Here is a 19,819-nt window from a genome sequence, read left to right as displayed (position 1 = left end):
ACACATGTCATTCATATTTTGAAACTTGTCCAGAGTTAAAGTTAATGCCTGACTAAAACGTTCTAAAATCGCACCTAAGTCAGCCGGAGGTACACTCGAACCTACGGATACATTTTCAATTGTTTCTTAATACCGCTTTTCTTTATTTGAGTCACGAAGTGATCCGTTACTGCCTTCCCTATCGGTTTCATTTCCCGGTGACTCCGGAAGTGGTAATTTGGTAATTCGTTTGACCACGCAGGGCCTACAGAACCACACTTCATCACTTTTGTTTAAGTCTTGCACTTGCTCATCAGATAAATCGTAACATTGAGCATGCACCCATAGCTATCACAATACACACTGTAACCCGACAATTCACTGTTACAGCACAAGTACTATTCTGGGTTACGTGACTCATTACTAGATCTGCTACTAGCAGACATTTTTAACTTTTCATACGCTTGTTTCCCCGAAATTATTCATATACATAACTACAAGCGACCATGCATTACTCAATGAGTTGATAGTCGTAATAATTCCCATTACATCCTATGGTGTCATTGATTTCTTTTCTTAGCACTCGCGTGAAACAGAAACAACAGAAATTCTGGCTGTGGAAAGCCAATTTTACAAACACACACACACACATTATATATATATATGTATGTATGTATGTGTGTGTGTGTATGTATGTATGTATGTATGTATGTATGTGTTCGTGTGTGTGATTATGTTTCGATGTTCACTTTCCTTAGGACTATGGACTCTGTATTACTGACTGGTGGTCGCGACACCTACTAGACCCCGTGCGGGTATTCTACCAAAAGTCACTAATCCATTCGTTAGGCAAGTTGTCCCCGGAAAGTGGAACTTAAATTTTTCCCAAAGAATTTTTTTTTCAGAGCATCTTCCATCACATCTCGCAGCTCAGCTCGTCATCCAGGCCTGCAGTCTGTCATCCACAACTCGTCGTAAGAATGGTTGCAAACCACAAAATACCGACAGAGGATGTCAACCTACCAGTTGAGTTGGCAATGCTGACTACTGAAACTGAACTTTGTGTAATGGCCCTATGAAAAAAAAAAAAAAAATCACAATAACTTCCAAAACAGAACGGAATATAAAATTTAAAAAAAAAAATCCAAACTGAGAATTTTGAAGAAAGAACTAGAATGAATTTTACTTTAGGATTCGGTTGTTTCTGTTTCCGGTTGTGTTAAGAAACCCCTCTGGATCTTTCACAGCTGTAATCTTTCATTATAGAACTGAGAACATTTAATGTACCGCTCTGTGTAACTTCAGTATACCAAACACTTTGTAAAACTTACGGTATTCCTGACTGCATAAAACTACAGGGTTGGATGTCTCATTTCTGCTTAAAAGAAAACATTCAGTTCACGGCTTGTACGTTTTATTTATGTAATAACTTATAACTTGATATAAACTTTGCTGAAGAAAGTATAAAGAAAAGTAAGATTGTGGAATGGATAGCTCTATTATTAAGGGAGTGGTGATGTTTGGGTATGGATATTTTCTTATAAGTTTGGCTGTTGTGGACAAATATTGCTGTGCCTCCACTGGAATTATGCCGATCATTTCGAATGCATTTGTAGCCTGTGACGTAGAATCGGATTTTGTTGTTGAATTTGGTTTCGTTGACAACGGCGACATCGATGTTGTTTTGTAGGTGGGTGCTTATATCAGTAGCTTTAGTCTCTTATCCCCTGAATATTGATAAATAAGAGCTTTAACTGGTTTGCTCAATTTTTTTGTTTTTCCTTCCTTGGTGATTATTATCCATGGTATCCAGTTTCTTCCTGGATGTTTCCGTGAGGTTTTACTTCTTGTAGGTGTTTTTATTCTGGATTATGTCTGCGTATGTAAATGCGTCCGTCTGTGGAGGTTATGGCATTGATGCGTTCTTGTAGTATTTCTTTACTGGTCTTAACTTTGGCTGTTCTTAGTTTTGATTGAATTTCTTGGTACAATGTCATTTTAAGAAGAATGTGGTTCATGATAGAATTTTGTGAGTAGCATCTTTAATAGCTGATTCTATGCAGCTGTTATATTTGGCTTGTTTGTGGTTGCAATTTCGATGTTGTTTTCTGTGACTGGTTCTTCTGTCACTTCTCCTTGTGGTTGGGGTGAGTTTTCTGTTCTGTAAATCCTCGTGATTGGTCTGGTTTCGTTTTTCTGATGCTGGGGCCGCGGTGGCTCAGTGGTAGAGCGTTCACTTCTGGTGCTAGGGGTCCCGGGTTCGATCCCAGCCCCCGCCAAGTGAACTTTGTGGTGGACAAACACCGTGTGCGTGGGTTTTCTCGGGGTTCTCCCGTTTCCTCCCACTTTCTTCATTCCACCATTTCATTCATTACTCATCATCACCGTCTCCTTTAGCCTAACCGGCATAACCGTGGGACGTAAAACTCAAAGATTTCATTTCATTTTTTTTTTTTTCTGATGCCGTTGTGTGCAAGTGACCCTTTTAACAAGTTGCGCAGTAATTTCTGACGTTTCTGTCTTGGCATATGTGTGCGCCTGTTTTGTTGTGGCCACATTCATAGCATTTTCTTTCTGAATTACGTTATGCCCAAGCGTGTCCGTATGCAAAACATTAGGTGCATGGAAAGAGGGCGTGCTTGATTTTGTGAGGCCTCAACACGGTAACGCTCCCACTGTGTAGTAATCCCCATTGATCTAGTGAAACAATTCCATATGTTCACGATATAGCGCATAGCCAGAAACATAATGTACATATTTGTTCTGTGATTTATGCCTCTGTAAAATTAAGTCATCAATGCCACTTGCGCTTTATTAATTAAAAAATTAGAACTTGCGTATATAACGTAAACTTTCATACATTAAAGAATACATAGAGGTAGTCCCCTAAACACAAGTAAAACAATTGCAACACTTTGAATAACAACGATATCCACATTTCCATGAACAATACGTTCATGTTTCGTCACTCGATGTTGAATCGAAACTGTCACGCAATTAAGAAGTTATTTAAAACGATGATGAACGCAAGAAATAATGGCATTGGAACTCAAGCATGCATCACCTAGTTTAATACGCACTCTTTTTGAGCACCGAATCCTATATAGCAACGTAGAGATTGCTCACAAGAAATGGCCTCCCAGTGGGAGCTCATGTGGCTTGGATCCCACGTTAAGTTGTAGGTCCACGTGTCGTATAGCCTTAATATTAAACGGGACGATAAACTCCAACAGGTCACCCATTGCTCTTTTAAAGAAAGCATTCTTTAAATATGTCAATTTACAAAAAAAAAATCCATTTATAGGTAAGAATGCTTATTCTAGAGGTCTCGATGAGCCAAAGATTTACATTCAACTGGTATTGCATGGTTGACTTCCAATTCCATTTATTTATTACTTTGCAGACCAGAGGTCGCTATCGTTTCTGTGTTTCTACATATTCTCCCGAGCTCCGTTCTTTTTTCTTCCTGTCTTTAAATGAGGTTTCATCCAATGAAAACACAATATCAGCACAGCACTTAAATGTTGTTTATGCTGTTCACTTTAACTAACTTACTGGTTTGTTTTATCATATAATAATTGCGGAAAAATGGAAACTCCCAATTTCTTCACAGGCTCTTTTCTAAAACATCTTCCAGTAATAAAAATATACACAAATAGCTGGATATTTTTAGCAACAATTCAAATTTTTCTTACTTGTTCTTTCATAAATAAATAAATAAATAAAAACGAAAACCACTATTATGAAAGTTTTTTTGATATTACAACGTTCCTCTTGTGAACAGCGTTAACGTGATATATTCAGTATATTTTGTACTGGTTATTGACTTGTTTAAAGTATCTACAAACGTAATAATACTCCATTCCTGAATTTTTCTTACGATACAACCTTTTGTCATACGTTCAGTGGTTATTTTACACAAAGCATAATTGGAGTTCCTTCCGTACTGCTACCTATGTTCTGTAAAATAAAACTGACATTTGCTGGTAGATGAACGTTAAAAAAATTAATAAACTAATTAATTATACCTCTTTAAATTGTAGATTAAATTTTTAGTAAGTTGTTTGAGGTTTAGTTTTGGTAAGCTATTGCACTAAATTATACATATGTCCGCCAGAAATAAAGTTGTGTAAAACTAAACCTGTGTTGACCTGAAGAAATAATCAAACACGACCCTTAAAAAAAAAAAAAAAAAAAAAAAAAAGGAATTTATTGAATAGTAAAGGAAAAAGAAAATGTAATATTTCTGTAATGCAACACAAAGATGATTCATTAAATTTACCTCAAGAAATTGCAAATGGGTTCGCTAAGTATTTTGGCAGTGTTTATGATCCTAGCCCACCTACATATACTTTGAATGAAAATTATGAATCAGTTATAACCTATAGCTTAGCAATAACACACATTTCTAAAAATGAAATTCAGCAATCAATAAAGCAATTAAAATCTAGCAGAACTAGTGGTCCAGATGAACTTCCCACATATTTGTTTAAAGTTTATGCTGAACCTTTATTAGTTTCATTATATTTGATATTCAATTTAATTTTGAAAACTCAAACTTTTCCGGATAAATGGAAGCTGAGTAAAATAACACCGATATTAAAAACAGGAAACTCTAAGAATATTGGAAATCATAGACCTATTGCCCTAATTTCAGTTCCTTCAAAAATTTTCGAACAAATTTTATTTAATAGAATTTTCTCGCATGTCAAATCCTGTATTTCACCTTTTCAGCATGGTTTTTATCCAGGACGCTCAACCTTGACCAACTTAACTTCTTTTTGTCAATTTATTGCAAGTTCTATAAATGATGGATATTACGTTGATGTAATTTATACGGATTTTCAAAAAGCATTTGATAAATCACACGCTTTTAATAAATAAACTTCTGGCTATGGGATTTTCAACCTCTTTGATAAATATTATGATCTCTTATTTTCGAGGTGGAACATGTTTTGTCAATTAACATATTTACGTAGTTAATTCAGGTATACCACAAGGTTCAAATTTGGGCCCATTGCTATTTTCATTATTCATTAATGATTTACCGTGTTGTAAAATATAGTAATTGTTTATTATATGCCGACGACATGAATATATTTAAAGCTATAAAAGTGAATAATGATCTGTATGAACTACAAAGAGATATTAATAGTTGTCTGCAATGGTGTATCAGAAACAAATTATATTTTAACATAAAAAAATGTAATGTTATAAGGTTTTTAAATAGAATTAATTGTCCATCTTTTGAGTATAAGATTAATAGTGAAAAGTTAAAAAGAGTATATTCTGTTAATGACTTAGTTGTATTACTAAATCATAAGTTTACACTTAAATGTCACATAAATAAAATTATTGCAGAGTCGTATAGGGCACTAGGGTTTTTAATAAGGAGTACAAGAGACCTACATAATATCCCAGCTTTAAAACACCTCTTTATAGCGATGATTAGAAGTAAGTTGGAATACTGTTGTTTCTTTGGGATCCTATTCACAAATTACAAGCAAATAACATAGAACGAGTCCAATTTAAATTTTTGAAACATCTTTATTTCAAATTGTATCGTATATCAGCAACTAAAAATAAGATCTCTTACTCTTCTCTTTTACCTAAATTTGATATGCATTCTCTTTACAGTAGACGTTTCCTTATTCAACAAACATATTTGTACAAGACAGTAAACTCAGTGACAGATAATTGTAATTTGCTCCAATATATTAATTTTAATATACCAAAGCGATCATTGCGTAAGAATTTAGCATTTAACATAACGAGATCTCATATTACAATTCACCAGGAGTCATTCATAATTAGAGCTTGTAAGAATTTCAATCAGCTGGTTTCATCAGATCTGGATCTTGACTTCTGTTATCCTATCTCTGTATATTTGCGTATACTCAAAAATAATATTTTGAAAAGACATTATGTATGGAATAATTAAATAATTAAGAAGTGTTATCTCTATGATTGTTGAACCTATGCTGGAGACTTGATTTTTCATATTTTTCATTTTCTTTTAAATTTATACTACTAATATTTTAATTTGTTTTTACTATTTAACATGTACTTTTTCTTGTTTACATGTATTTTTTATTACTTAAAATATATAGATATATATATGTATTTCATATGTAATTATGTGTGTATACATATGTTCCTCTGTAAATGGAGTTTGGCTCTGTAGAGGACTATTATAAATAAATAAAGAAACAATATAAATATATAAATAAAAGCAAAGTTAACAAGATTGATAAGGTATGTTGTTTAATGATCGAAGGTAATTGATGCACTTTCAGTACTATTTAAAAAATGCTAGTATGAATCTACCTTGTGTATTATTTGAACGATATCAGTCACTGAATGATTATAAAAACATCTTGCTCCTTGGACTAAAAGATTTCAAGAAGTCATTGTTAAATTGCAATTTTACAAGCTTTGCTTTTAAGGAACAAGACATTATCGCATAATAATTCCACATTCATGTGAGTGAGTTCAAATGTAAGCAAGATCACAGTATACATGACTAAAAATGCATTTGATACAGTGCAATATGTAGGTCAATAATAAAATATTGTGTATTATTTACAAGATCCTATGTGTTATTTTGATCTCAACTATGCAAGTTTCTAAACTGTTTTTAGTGTTTAAGATTTTTTTTAAAAAAAGATGGTTTTACGTATTGTTTTATTTAGTTGATTCAGAGGCGACGCTTAAGGGAACCAAGGCCGTAGCTAGGGAGTGGGCAGGGTCATGCTCAGCCCTCTGAAACTTACATTTATATATACATATTAACCAACAATTGAAATATGAAGTGAAGTTAGCCTCCTCCCTATCTTAGTGTTTTGGCTACGGGCTTAAAGGGAAGTCACATAGTTAAAAGTTATTTTATCGCTATAAAACTTAGCATATATTAATTACGGCAAAAATGTTTGTAACACTAAAGGAGACAGGCACATTCCGTAATGGTTTGCGTCAATTCAATGCAATATTTGTTTTATTTATACACATTTCTGGGCATTATCGACATATATGGCCTTAAGTCCGTCACGCATGGGACATGATGTCCCTTGGAGAACACACTATCCGAGGAAAGGAAGGAAGCGGTCTGGGACATGTATGTTAGATACCATCCCAGAATATGCCTGGTGTGAGTGAGAGAAAACCTCAGTCAGGATGAGTGGCCTGAGAAATCTGTTACACCTTTTCTACCGAGTGTCCCACCGGGAATCGAACTTGGGACTGCTAAAATTTTCATTTTAGTTCGTGATAATCGCCTTAACAAATTCCCTTTTGCATGTCTTGCGTTCCATTACATTTCGCAATGTTTTCGAAGGCTTGTACGAAATGTGACCCAAAATATCTACTAACTCCTTTTGCTTGTACCAATGGAATGTTAAAGTTTACCAATGAGACTTCCCTTAAGAGCCGCCACTGAGTTAATAAATATCGTTTCGGCCAGATTTTTATATCATGGAAAGCAAGGTGCGGGTACTCTCCTTTCAGTATTATTCTACGCGCTCTGATTGGCTGCGAAGGCATGCGTCAGAATTTATACTAGTGAAAGAAATTATCAAGTGCTGCGATTTATTTACCAACTTTTAAAATGTATATAATATACTTTTCTTCCAGTTTTTAAGTTGATTTAAATTGAAAAATACAAGCATAAAAGTGACTAGAGAAACCTCAATTTAGATAAATAGAAATAAAAATGGCGTACAATGTACTGTTCAGTACGTCCACTAAACGCACTGCCTTTCAAAAGAATCAGAAAAACATAGTAGATGTAATAAATTTATTCAAATAATGAATACATCAGTCGTAAATGAATGGTAAAGTAAATCTTTCCAATGTTAGGTATGTATTCGATCATTATATATTCAAAGTATTGTGTCTTTTCGTGCTATTATTTATTTGCATTTAACATTGTGTAATTAATATCTGTTTAAAGCAAAATTTTTAACCACTCAAGCGGTTGTGACGTGTTGACACATGTGGGACAAAGCACAGTAGCTTTGACGTGTGTGAACGTCACGATAGCTCAATTCTCACTTGACGTTTGTATATTGTCTGTCTGCAATTTTTACTGGCGTGATTTAGTACTTTTTATAAAATTGTAATGGACTGGTCAAGGCAACATAGAAATTTAAATGCCCACTGTTAGTTCGCGAGCAGGAACAAAGCATCACCTGAATGGTTAATGTATCACAATGAATGTAAATCTAGCAATAATACACAATTGTACTCTTGTGGAAGACAATATTTTGAAGACAAAATGCCATGTAATTTACTTTTGAAAATAAACAGATTTTTACATAAAACTTCGTATATAATTTCCATAAGTAACACAGTACCTGAGCGATACTTGCGAGGAATGTAAGCTGAAGTGAGCAGAGTTCTAGTTTAGAAGACTATGTGCAAGATACCTTTGGGTAGGCTAAGAAGAAAGAAAAATATATTGTAACAATAAATAAATAAATAAATTCACACCCTTCGTCACTGTGACAGCCTTAATGACGCAGGACGTGATGACAAAAGATACTCCTCAGTAAGTTCGTTTACTGTGAATAGTGTATGCCAAAAAATAAATGTGGAATAATAATACCCGCGAAAAATAATTTAGAAAATGGCCTTTTTGTAGGATAAAGTGAAGAAACTAGAACTTAGAAACTTACCCGGGATGTACTTGAACCTGAACCTACAAAGTGGGGGTATGTTTCCTGAAAGCTTAGGTTAAGGTAAGATAAAAACCAGTTACCAAAATTGGGGATGTTTGATGCGTTCCGGTTGGGGGCATCACTTTACTTATTGTTATTAAAATCTTTAAGCGTGTCCATCAAGTCCGTTGCAAACCCGAAAAATCTGAAACTGTGAGAACGATATGAACAGAAAAACATATCTTTCATCATTTCAAAAGTACAACGTATCAAAATCAAATAAATACTTTTTTACTTTGATATATTCTAGGTTTTATTGTTTGTTTTTACACCTGTCTCACCATTTCAGATTAATAGGAGTGGCCATAGACTTTTCAGTGTCGCTTGTGTTGATATTTTGACCCACCACTATTTTGCACAGGCTTATCATAGAGAGTCGAGACTTGATTTATCTTTCATTTAACACCAACTTTCATATGATATGCAAGTTGACTCCCCTTTTGCATTTAAAAATTTTGAGTTGGACCCCGTCTGGGACCCTGGGACAATTTATTTTACTTTGATATGTTGTATTTTTGAAATGATGAAAGATATGTTTTTCTGTTTTCATATCGTTCTCACCGTTTCAGATTTTTCGGCATTGCAACGGACTTTATGGACACGCTTAAAGATTTTAATAACAATGAGTAAAGTGCTGTCCTCAAGCGGAATGCATGAGACCTCCCCAATTTTGGTAACCAGTTTTTATTTTACCTTGACCCAAACTTTGAGGAAACATATATCACCTTCACTTTGTGGGTTCAGGTTCAAGTATATTCCTAGTTAGATAACTTTTAGTCTTTCTTCATTTTATCGCTACAATAAATCTTATAATGAATATTATAAAAGCATTGTTCTAAAAAAAATTACTTATTAATCCTTACATTTTACTTTTTATTTAATATCCTGCAATCAATTCTTTAATCCTAATTTCTTTAGCTGGAAAATGCTATGTGTGAGCCTACATATTTTATTTTTTAGGAACATTTTACAAGACTTTGTTGTTGTTGTTGCAAAAACAGGTAAAAGATGTGAATGCCTGCTGTATATAGTCTCAATACGATCCTAGTTGTCAGAAACCAATTGCACTTCTATGAGCCCTTCCTGCTGGTCTAATAGTTAGCGTGTTTGACTTTAATGCACGTAGTCCGGAGTTCGATTCCCGGTAGAAAAGAACAAAAATGTAATTTCACAACCATTCACCTTCATTAATCATCCGTCTTTTTTACCTTAATGGAAATAAGCATAGGACATTAAAGTAAATAATAATAATTGCATACTTCTGTTGGTGTTTGGGTTGTGTAAGTAACAGGCACTTGGTGGTAATTCAAGTAAAACGATGACACAGCGAAAATTATGTGAAAATATTCTCTTGTCATCGATTTACGCATTTAAAAGATTTCAGAGCTGCTGTTAGTAATGAAAGTGTGTGTAATTAAAGTTGTGAGATATCACCCTAAGGAACAAATAAAAAAAAAAAGTAACGTAATAATAGCATTATTTTAAAAAGATCTATTCGTGTATGTTTGCTTTACAATTTCGAATTGGGTACGAGTGTAGCCGTATTAACTCTAAACATATAATTCGTTAGAGAGATATGCAATAAAGTGTGAGAACAGCCCTGAAATGCGTCGAGAAATTTTCTTCAGAGAAGGAATCTCTGAAAGACAGATCCTTTGCAGATCGAATATTGATCTTTACAGGGGTCCACGCATTTTCAGTTTTACTGCCCAGTGAATCCTACGTGTCGTCATAACTGAACGATAAACTGCGTCAAAACTTGTCTACACTTGCAGTTCGTACAGTTATTTCGATTGAACAACAAGACTGTCTTTGCAACAATAAACTGTGCAGTTAACTGAGGTAAACTTGGAAAATGGAAACTGTTCAATAACCTGAATTTACGCTACTCAGTGCCAATACAGTTCATCGTTCAGTTTTTTTCGTTTCTTTTTAACTGTACTTTTAGCATAGCTAATCTACGCAGCAAAACTGAAAGTGTATGCATCCCTTAACATTGACTGATTCAAACAGACCTAACTAAAACTTGCAAGTATGTTTCAGGTAAGCTAGGAAACTAAACTATCAGGTTACATACTGAATTGGTGAAGTGAAAAGGCTACCTAAATGGATTTTCAATGAATCATTAGTCTCATACAACAAACTCTAACATTTAAACATATGCTTTTCGCTGTTTCCCATAATAAAGTGAAACCTTTTCTCTACGCAATTTTATGATAACTGGGTGCTATGCGTAAGCCCAGACAACTATATTAGTTTTTTCATACCAGGGAACCGGCACCACACGAACACATTAAAATCACTACTATACCTAATGATTTGGTAAGTAGCTGGTGGATATGGGTGTACAAGCTACTGCCTGATGGACAAACGATTAACGCGAATTTGTATTGTATCCAGATAGAACGGGTTGTTGAAACTCTCTGCCAGAAGTAGTTTGATTAATACAAAAAGGATACTCTGTATTCAGGATATGGCGAAGTCCTCACACAGATCAGATGTCTCACGAAGAGATTCATGATTGGCAACTTCTACTTCCTCCAATCCTCCATATTTTACCTTCCCTGGATATCCAGATGAAGAACACAAGATGTCGAGAGAGAAGTGAACTGCGAAGCTAGATATGTGACTTCTCTGCCTCCAAAGATTTCATCTTGTACGAAAAGTCTTACCATATTTGTGTTTCATTGACAAATGTTGTAATCCAGAAAGATTGTGGCCAGATTGAATTGACTAGACACTGGCAAATCAGTTTCTTTTATAGATAAAATTACTAACGAAAACGTGGTGCTCATTTCTACCTTCAAAGAGCGTATGAACTTCTTTTGCTTATTGGGTGCGATGCAAATTCTGAGATGAGTGGGTTCAATCCTCTGTTGGCTTTTCAATGGAATGTTTGTTTAGGCAGCCATAAACATTCGCAATTCGTAAGCCATAAGGGACGTTATGTATAAGAAAGTAAAAAAAAAAAAAAAAAAAAAAAGTTCCTCAAAAAATATTCAGAAATTAAACTACAAAAATGAACACTAAAATACTGTGGTATATCATGGTGCCGTTGCTCATCCTATTTGTTTTGATTTGACCATTGAGACTTTTTTCACATTTTTAAGATTGAAGACGAAAGACGATAAGTTCAGTTGATAACTAGAATGATGTGAGGATTGTGGTGAACACATTTTTTAAGTAAAACAAGATTTGGATTTTTTTCACACCATTGTTCAGAGAAGGTATAAATGTGTAACCATTTAATTCAGCTGGCATACCTGGTCCAGTTTTCAGGTAAGTATTCTAATTATAAAAGAAAACTGTGTCTGTCTATGCGTCAAGCTATCCTAGAACGTTATACAACCTTGATTAAGAGATTTGTAATGTGGTTATAGAAGGAAAAGTGACATTATGATAATTCCTTGTAATAAATGACAAACGTCTCAATGCATCGCGCTAATAGGTCTCGCTTCGTGCGCTATCACTTGCCATGCGACTCCAATAGATGTAGCTATCTGTGGAATCGTTGGAGTGTCATGTATAATGAAATCCTTGAATAATTGCATAAAAAGCATAGTATGATGGTATGATGAGTTTGAGATGGTTGGTAGGTAAACAATAAATAAGGTGGTTAAATGTGAATAATTAGTCTTTAATTATGCACAATTTTAACATATAGTGTACAATACGCCAAAAGCTTGGGCACAACAACTAGTTTGTGTAGCTTTTTAAAGAATTATTCTAAGTTTGTGATTTACTACAGATAGTGATGTGAGGTGGAAAATTTTCCGGAAAATTTTCCGCTATATTTTTCCGGAAAATTTTCCGTTCTAAAAAATATCAGTAATCAAGTAACAATTCATCAGTAATCATAAAATTAGTTGAATTCATGTACAGAAATGTAAAAAAATGAAAGATCGTTTAAAGATTCTGAAAATTTTCATGGCTCACACAATTTTCAATACTATGTAAGAACAAGCTAAACAATTTTTAATGAATCGAAATATTTTCTGTCTTATATGGAAAATTTGAACTTTTCATGAGTCGAAAAATTTTCATCATTTTGAAGCAAAGAGTAAAACAACTTTTTGTGAATCAGAAAGGTTTATTGCTCTGTAGAAACAAGTGAAAGGAATTGTCATAGATCGGAAAATTTTCATCACAATGTAGAAACAAGTGGAGAAAACTTTTCATAAGCTGGACAATTTTGTATATTATGTATAGTGATGTTAGGTGGAACATTTTCCACTATATTTAACTGCACATTCAGCTACAAAATTGATTTTTTGTAGAGGCAAGTTAGTCAGCAACAAATTATAATTTTCCAATTAGCTTTCGGGAACCGGAAAATTTTCTAATATTTCAAGTTGGGAAGTAAAATTTTACACAGTGTTTCTCTCTCTTTTTTCATCTGCGAGCTCCTTCGTTGCTAAGCTGTTAGCAGACGCGCATTTGGCATGGAAGACCTGGCTTCGATTCCCAGCGGGAGCACATGTAGTTCGGATTTCACGTTAATCAGTTGGTCCCGTCTTATATAGTCTCGCTGCTGAAAGGGACGTTGACTCAAAATCAACTCAATTCAACTCCTCTCTCTCTCTCTCTTTCTCTCTCTCTCTCTCTCTCTCTCTCTCTCTCTCTCTGTGTGTGTGTGTGTGTGTGTGTATGCCAAATGCAGAGAACATGAGTTCGTAGAGTACAAATATCCATTCTATTATTTAAAATTTCAATTTACTAAAAGTCATGAATGTTTTCCGATTCATAAAAACATACTCCACTTATTCCTATATCTTTGTTTAGCTATAAAATTTATTGGTAGTAAATATTGTCTTAAAAAGGTTCATGAAGTGAAAATCTAACGATTCTTCATTTCAAGTATGTTTCAAAAACTTCAATGCGTTCTTCCCTCAGAATCCACCTTTCATCTTACAATATTAGATTTCGTCAGTTTAATACGCATAAGACGGTTTTCTCATAGATTTTATAGATTTACATTCTGCAACATTTATAAATAAGTAGATATAATAGAGAGAGAGAGAGAAACACTATGTAAATTTTTACTTCCCAACTTGAAATATTAGAAATTTTTCTAGTTCCCGAAATCTAATTGGAAAATTATGATTTGTCGTTGTCTAATTTTCCTCTACAGAAATTGTATATCTCAATATGCAGTTAAATATAGTGGAAAATTTTCCACCTAACATCACTATACACAATATCCAAAACTGTCCGGAATATGAAAAGTGTTTTCACTTGTTTCTACATCGTGATGAAAATTTTCCGATCTATGAAAATTCCTTACATTTGTTTCTATAGAGCAATAAAACTTTCCGATTCACAAAAAGTTGTTTTACTTTTTGCTTCAAAATGATGAAAATTTTCTGACTCATAAAAGGTTCTTCAATTTTTCCATACAAGACACAAAATCTTTCGATTTATGAAACTTTGTTTCACTTGTTCCTACATAGTACTGAAAATTGTGTGAGCCATGAAAATTTTCAGATTCTGTAAACGATCTTTCACTTTTTAACATTTTTATACATGATTTCAATCAATTTTATGAATACTGAGAACTGTTACTTGATCATTGATATTTGTTAAGAACGGAAAGTTTTCCGGAAAAATATAGAAGAAAATTTTCCACCTCACATCACGGCTAAACAATGATGTAGGAATAAGTGATGTTTTTATGAATCGGAAAATTTTCCGTTTGAAAATTTTTCGGAAAATTTTCATCGCTGTACAAGACAAACAATTCTTCGATTCATGAAAAATTGTTTCACTTGTTCCTACATAGTACTGAAAATAATCTGAGCCATGAAAATTTTCAATTCTTTAAACAATTTTCCAATTTTTAACATTTCTATACATAAATTCAATCAATTTTATGAATACTGAGGAATTGTTACTTGATCACCGATATTTGTTAAGAACGGTAAATTTTCCGGAAAATATAGAAGAAAATTTTCCACCTCATATCACCGCTAAACAACGGTGTAGGAATAAGTGATGTTTTTATGAATCGGAAAATTTTCATCACTGACTACAGATATCTGTAGTAGAAGCCCGTGGCCTTTAAGCTTGCAATACTGCACTTGCTTCAGTCTGATAGGCAATTGTTCCAGTGTTCACAATACTGTGCCGGTGCTGTGCCATCAGTTGTAGCTCAGAATAATCTCTAAAAATACTCATAGAATAATGTAACAATAGGGGATGGAACTGATGCACAACACAGTACTTAACAACGAAATTATGATTGAGTTTAAATGAAATTCAAATGATTCAATTTTGAAGGTGACTAGTAGGGAAAAGATGAGAGAGAGAAATAGGTTATGATTGAAAGATAAAGGATGAGCACTAGCCTGATAGATCCATCGAGACTGGCGTCGTCCTGGTCATCTGGAACGATGAAAGGTTTGCCGTGAAGGAACCTGGATGTTCTGGTAACAGCCAACAACTGAAACTCAATCCTGCTGGACTGCTAGGGGCGTCGAACTCTCTCCGTGATGCGTCTCTACAATAATGCGTCTTTAGGATGTCCTTTTACATTTTCATTCCACTAGTCTTAACTGACAAAAATATCTCCGGCGATGAACCGGCAGAATGGTATTCTTTAAACTTGGAGTCGGTGGTCCTCCAATGGTGGGATCTGCTTGTCTCTGATGATCCTGCACCTTCCTCAACTTCGTGACGAATACCCCTTGTTGCTGTGTTCCTCGTGGTTTTGTTTGGCTGCAGAATGATGAGTTAAGCGTCCAAAGAATCGGGAAGTATCAGGCTATGCTTGAAGGTATGCGGAAGGGCAAGAAGGAAGCTAGTCGAGTTTATTGACAAAAATGTGTTTACAACAGATGTCTAAAAATGTACAGTTCTAATCAAAGTTTTCTTTCAATGAGTTTTCAAAAGTTCATGTTTCTTTCGTTAATAATGTAATTTAATAAAATAATCGAATTTAGTGAATTAAATTAGAGTTTATACAATTATCTCATCGTCACTTCATATCCAATACACAGTTACTTCAAAATACTGCATTATAAGTTTACATCTTGTGTTTTTTAAGTTCAATTAAACAACCCACTATCTCGGTCTGTAATGCAATCAATGCTCTATATACTAATATAAATTCACTTACTTATATCTGTTGTATAGGGTGTCCGATAAGGAACGCAACTTTTGAAATGCCCGCCATTTCTTTTCTAGTTAGTTGGCCGCGATGTACGTTGCACGATTTTCATGTGTTGTCTTTGTGGTTACTAGTCACGGAGCACCGAATAACGCATGATAATTATATGTTTTCTATACGAGTAGGGATGGAATGCTTCACGAAGAAACAGCGTGTTGTCATAATCACCAACATAGTTGTCCGTCGTGAAGCATTTCATTCCTATCCGCACAGAAACGAATGACGATCATGCGCTATTCGGTACTTTGCAACTAGTAACCACAAAGACAACAGATGAAAATCTTGTAACGTTCAAGGTTGCCAATTACTAGAACAGAAATGGCGAGCATTTCAGAAGTTGCATTCTGTATGGGACACGTTTTTATAATACCGTGCATATATACCGGCTAAAATTACTTATTCATCAATACTTAGCCAAAATTGTATTTAAAAACTCGGAAACTTGAAATAGCACAGTATACTTCTTTTAGGACACACAGAAAGAATAACAAAGGGGTTTGGAAATGGGAACCCCAAGCAAGTTTAATACGAGGTCCTCGAAACATCAAAAAACTTTGGGAAATTAATCCTCACACAAAACTACAGTCTAATATGGATGAACAAATGGATGATTTTGGAGCTATAGCCCACCAAAAATTGGTCGGAATGGTGTATACTGTAAAGGGTCATGCTGTAACTCAAGAACGGAATGTGAGATGAATGTCGAGTAAAAGAACATAGTGCTTATTTTGTGTCTAGATTTCATTACTATACCAGTGAACATGGGATGTGCCACTGTACGGCTTCCGATCTATCGTTATTCGTTTCTACAAGAACTTATAAATTTTTTCCTATGCTTCAAGGCTCACTCTGTCGCCGGCCCTATTCACATCCATTGGTACTTTAATGGAATCTAGACTCGAAATAAGCATATGTTCCTTTACCCGATCTTGATCGGTCACTTTGTTCTCGAGTTATGACCATTAATTTTATCCTTCCGACGAATTTTTGCCGCGATATAGCTCCAAAATGACGCATTTGTGCACCAATATTGGACTATATATATATATATATATATATATATATATATTCATGATTTTTTGTGAGGATCCATTTCCCGAAGTTTTTGTGATGTTTCAGGCACTTTGTATGTAAGTTCCTTCATTGTATTTCCAAAAAAACCTTTATTATTCTTGTTTGGATACTGACGTTGGTTACTAATTTTCGTTTTTGTCTTAGAATTCATTTCCCAATGTTTTCTGTTGTTGTTTCCGAGCACTCTGCATATAAATCATATCAATTTTATAAGACACTGAAGTTGGAAATGTGAAATTCAGCCGATAAAATTTTCACTAAACATGAACAAGCACGTTCCTGACTGTTTAGCGAAATTCAACTTTCAAGGAGTGAACTTGAAATTGAATTCGCTGAAGTTGGAGAAGTGAGATTCAAATCCTGAGTTTTTTCTTTCTTTCTTTACGTTAGACAGTCGGTGTATTTAAGCACTCAAGATTATACTTTCCTTTCTCATTATTGTTGTTCATTTTTGATTCCAGTGTAACTCGTAGGCGTGTCTGAAAGTTTGATAAATAAATAAATGGGTTTTACTACATAGATAGAATTTCCGCTTACCGTCAACAAGTCAGAAACATGAAAATGTTTTATCCATATGACTGGCCTGCTATTTGGTTTTCAGCTCTCTCACTGAAAAGCTTGAACATATGGACTTCGTCGAGTAACTGCAAGTTAAATCAGATCACATATTCTGATTTTAGTGATGAACGCAATAACTTTTGCATTCAGGCATTACGCAAGCATTAGGCATGCTGACACCGAATATATCGCTACCTAACTGTCATTTGTTTTAGGTATAAAGGTTTCAAATGTTCACTTGGACTAATCTTGGTATACATCTATTATTAAGTAACTGTCGAAATTTTAGTGAAAACTGCCATCTTCCTCAGTGGTTGGTTCTTAAAGCATCTACAGCAAACTTGAGCAAAGTAGGAACTGAAGCTTAGCTGATGAATGAATGTAGGTGTTCTCGGGCAATCAGACAGGTGAATTCGTATGGCAGGAAGGGAGCGGAGTTTGATTGGTCAATGGCGACGTCAAATCAATGTCAGTGTGTGGCCTCAATTGTGATTGGCTGGTTGACTAGATTGGTTAGTAAGCCCTGGCTGATTGCCCGAGAACATCAATACTCATTGAGCAAAATAGGTAGTAAGAGTATGTCAACAAATTATAACATGTGAGAAAAAATGATTATAATATCGTCGTATGAGAACCAAACGAACATAATTCCATTTTGGTAGGTTTACACATGAGAGGGGGAAAAAAGTTTTTTTTTTTTTTTTATTTTATATAACATGGTAAACACATTATTGCATAGCAGACAAGTCAATGACAAAGGCAACTTGAATAACACTCAAATAACACTAAATGGGGCTTTCAGAATTATGTTTATAATCCAAGCGAACAAAAATTCCATTCTCGGAGTTACGTTCCTTTGGTTCTGATACGACGATATGTGGTAAATATGTTAACTATAGTATATTCACAAACAGTGTGATCGTAGTCTTAACAACGTAGCCTGGCTAAATGCTGAAGGTACTTCCCCGAGTGATGCAAATAAAATACAACGAAAACATCATAAGATTTACGAAAGGTAAGTTGACTGTGGCTATAATGAACAAAAGATGTAATCAACAACTGGAGTACAAATTAACGAAGTAATTTCCGAAAGCTTTCAATATTATAAGATGATATTCGTGAATATACATGAAAAATGCCTGGTATTCTAGTTAAATCAATGAAGCTTAGCAAATTGATAAATTTAGACAAAAAGGGAAAGAAAACGAACACGAAAAGAATAACATCGCGATCAAAATCGAACCGACGATTCTTAAAGTTAGCATCCTGTTTATTTACAGACGCCAAACATGGCAACACAACGTGTTAACGTAATCATTTTTTTTAAGCATTTGCATATTATTGTATAACAATAAAGCAAAATAAAATTCTCTGTACGTCTTATTTAATTTTTTTTTTCAATACGTCGGTAACTATTGATGATTACCTTTGACGAGAAACGAAAATTAAACCAAAAAAACAGCACTTGATTACATTCCTGTTATTTCCCGAAATTCCTAGTTCATTATGTTGTTTACATTCATTTGTTTGGTACACCACTGAGTCCCTTTTCAATTTTGTATAAGTTGCTAATATAATTCGTCTTATAAATAAGTTTTGTATGCTTTAAGATAATTCGGATAAGAAGAAATTATATATTTAAGCAAAAAGGAAGAAAAAATAAAAAAAAAAACATTTCCTATACACAGCTGCAATGGTAAATTTTTAAGCATTTGCTAACAAGAAAGCTCAAAAAGATGAAGAGTACTACAGCATATAATTACTTCGCTGAAATCTAATGTAGTATTAAATATATAGAACTTCTGGGAAGTAAATTCTTTGCATGACTAAGCAATACTTTTCTTTTTCTTTTTCTTTTTTTTTTTTAAACATGCTAACACTGGAATCATAAATTCGATATTCTGTATGTAGGCAGAATAATTGTCGGTATCACTGTACTAAAAAAAAGTTTGAGCCAAGGGCGCCGATCCTGGGGGCTCAAGGGGGCTCGGGCCCCCCTAAAACTCATGTGAGCCCCCTCATTGTATTTACAGATTTACAATATTTGGCATAATTTTAATGTAATTTGCCCTAAAATCCTCATATATGCTTTCTGCATTTGAATGCCCCCCCCCCCAAATTTACAGAGAAATGGCGCCCTTGGTTTGAGCTAGGTACATCCCCTTTGGATACGCCACTGACTTGTCTTATTTCAGGTCAAAGCCTATTTTGCCTTCACAGGCACTTAAGAGACATCAACTAACATCAATATTTCATTAGCAAATGTAACTGACAAGTTTTGTAGTGCCTAAAATCACTTCTAATAAAAATGTAATTTAGTGACAATTTA

This window comes from Thermobia domestica, chromosome 7 (assembly GCF_964235325.1).
Source record: "Thermobia domestica chromosome 7, izTheDome1.hap1.1, whole genome shotgun sequence".
Lineage (NCBI taxonomy): Eukaryota > Metazoa > Arthropoda > Insecta > Zygentoma > Lepismatidae > Thermobia > Thermobia domestica.
Note: the sequence above shows the minus strand (reverse complement) of the source record.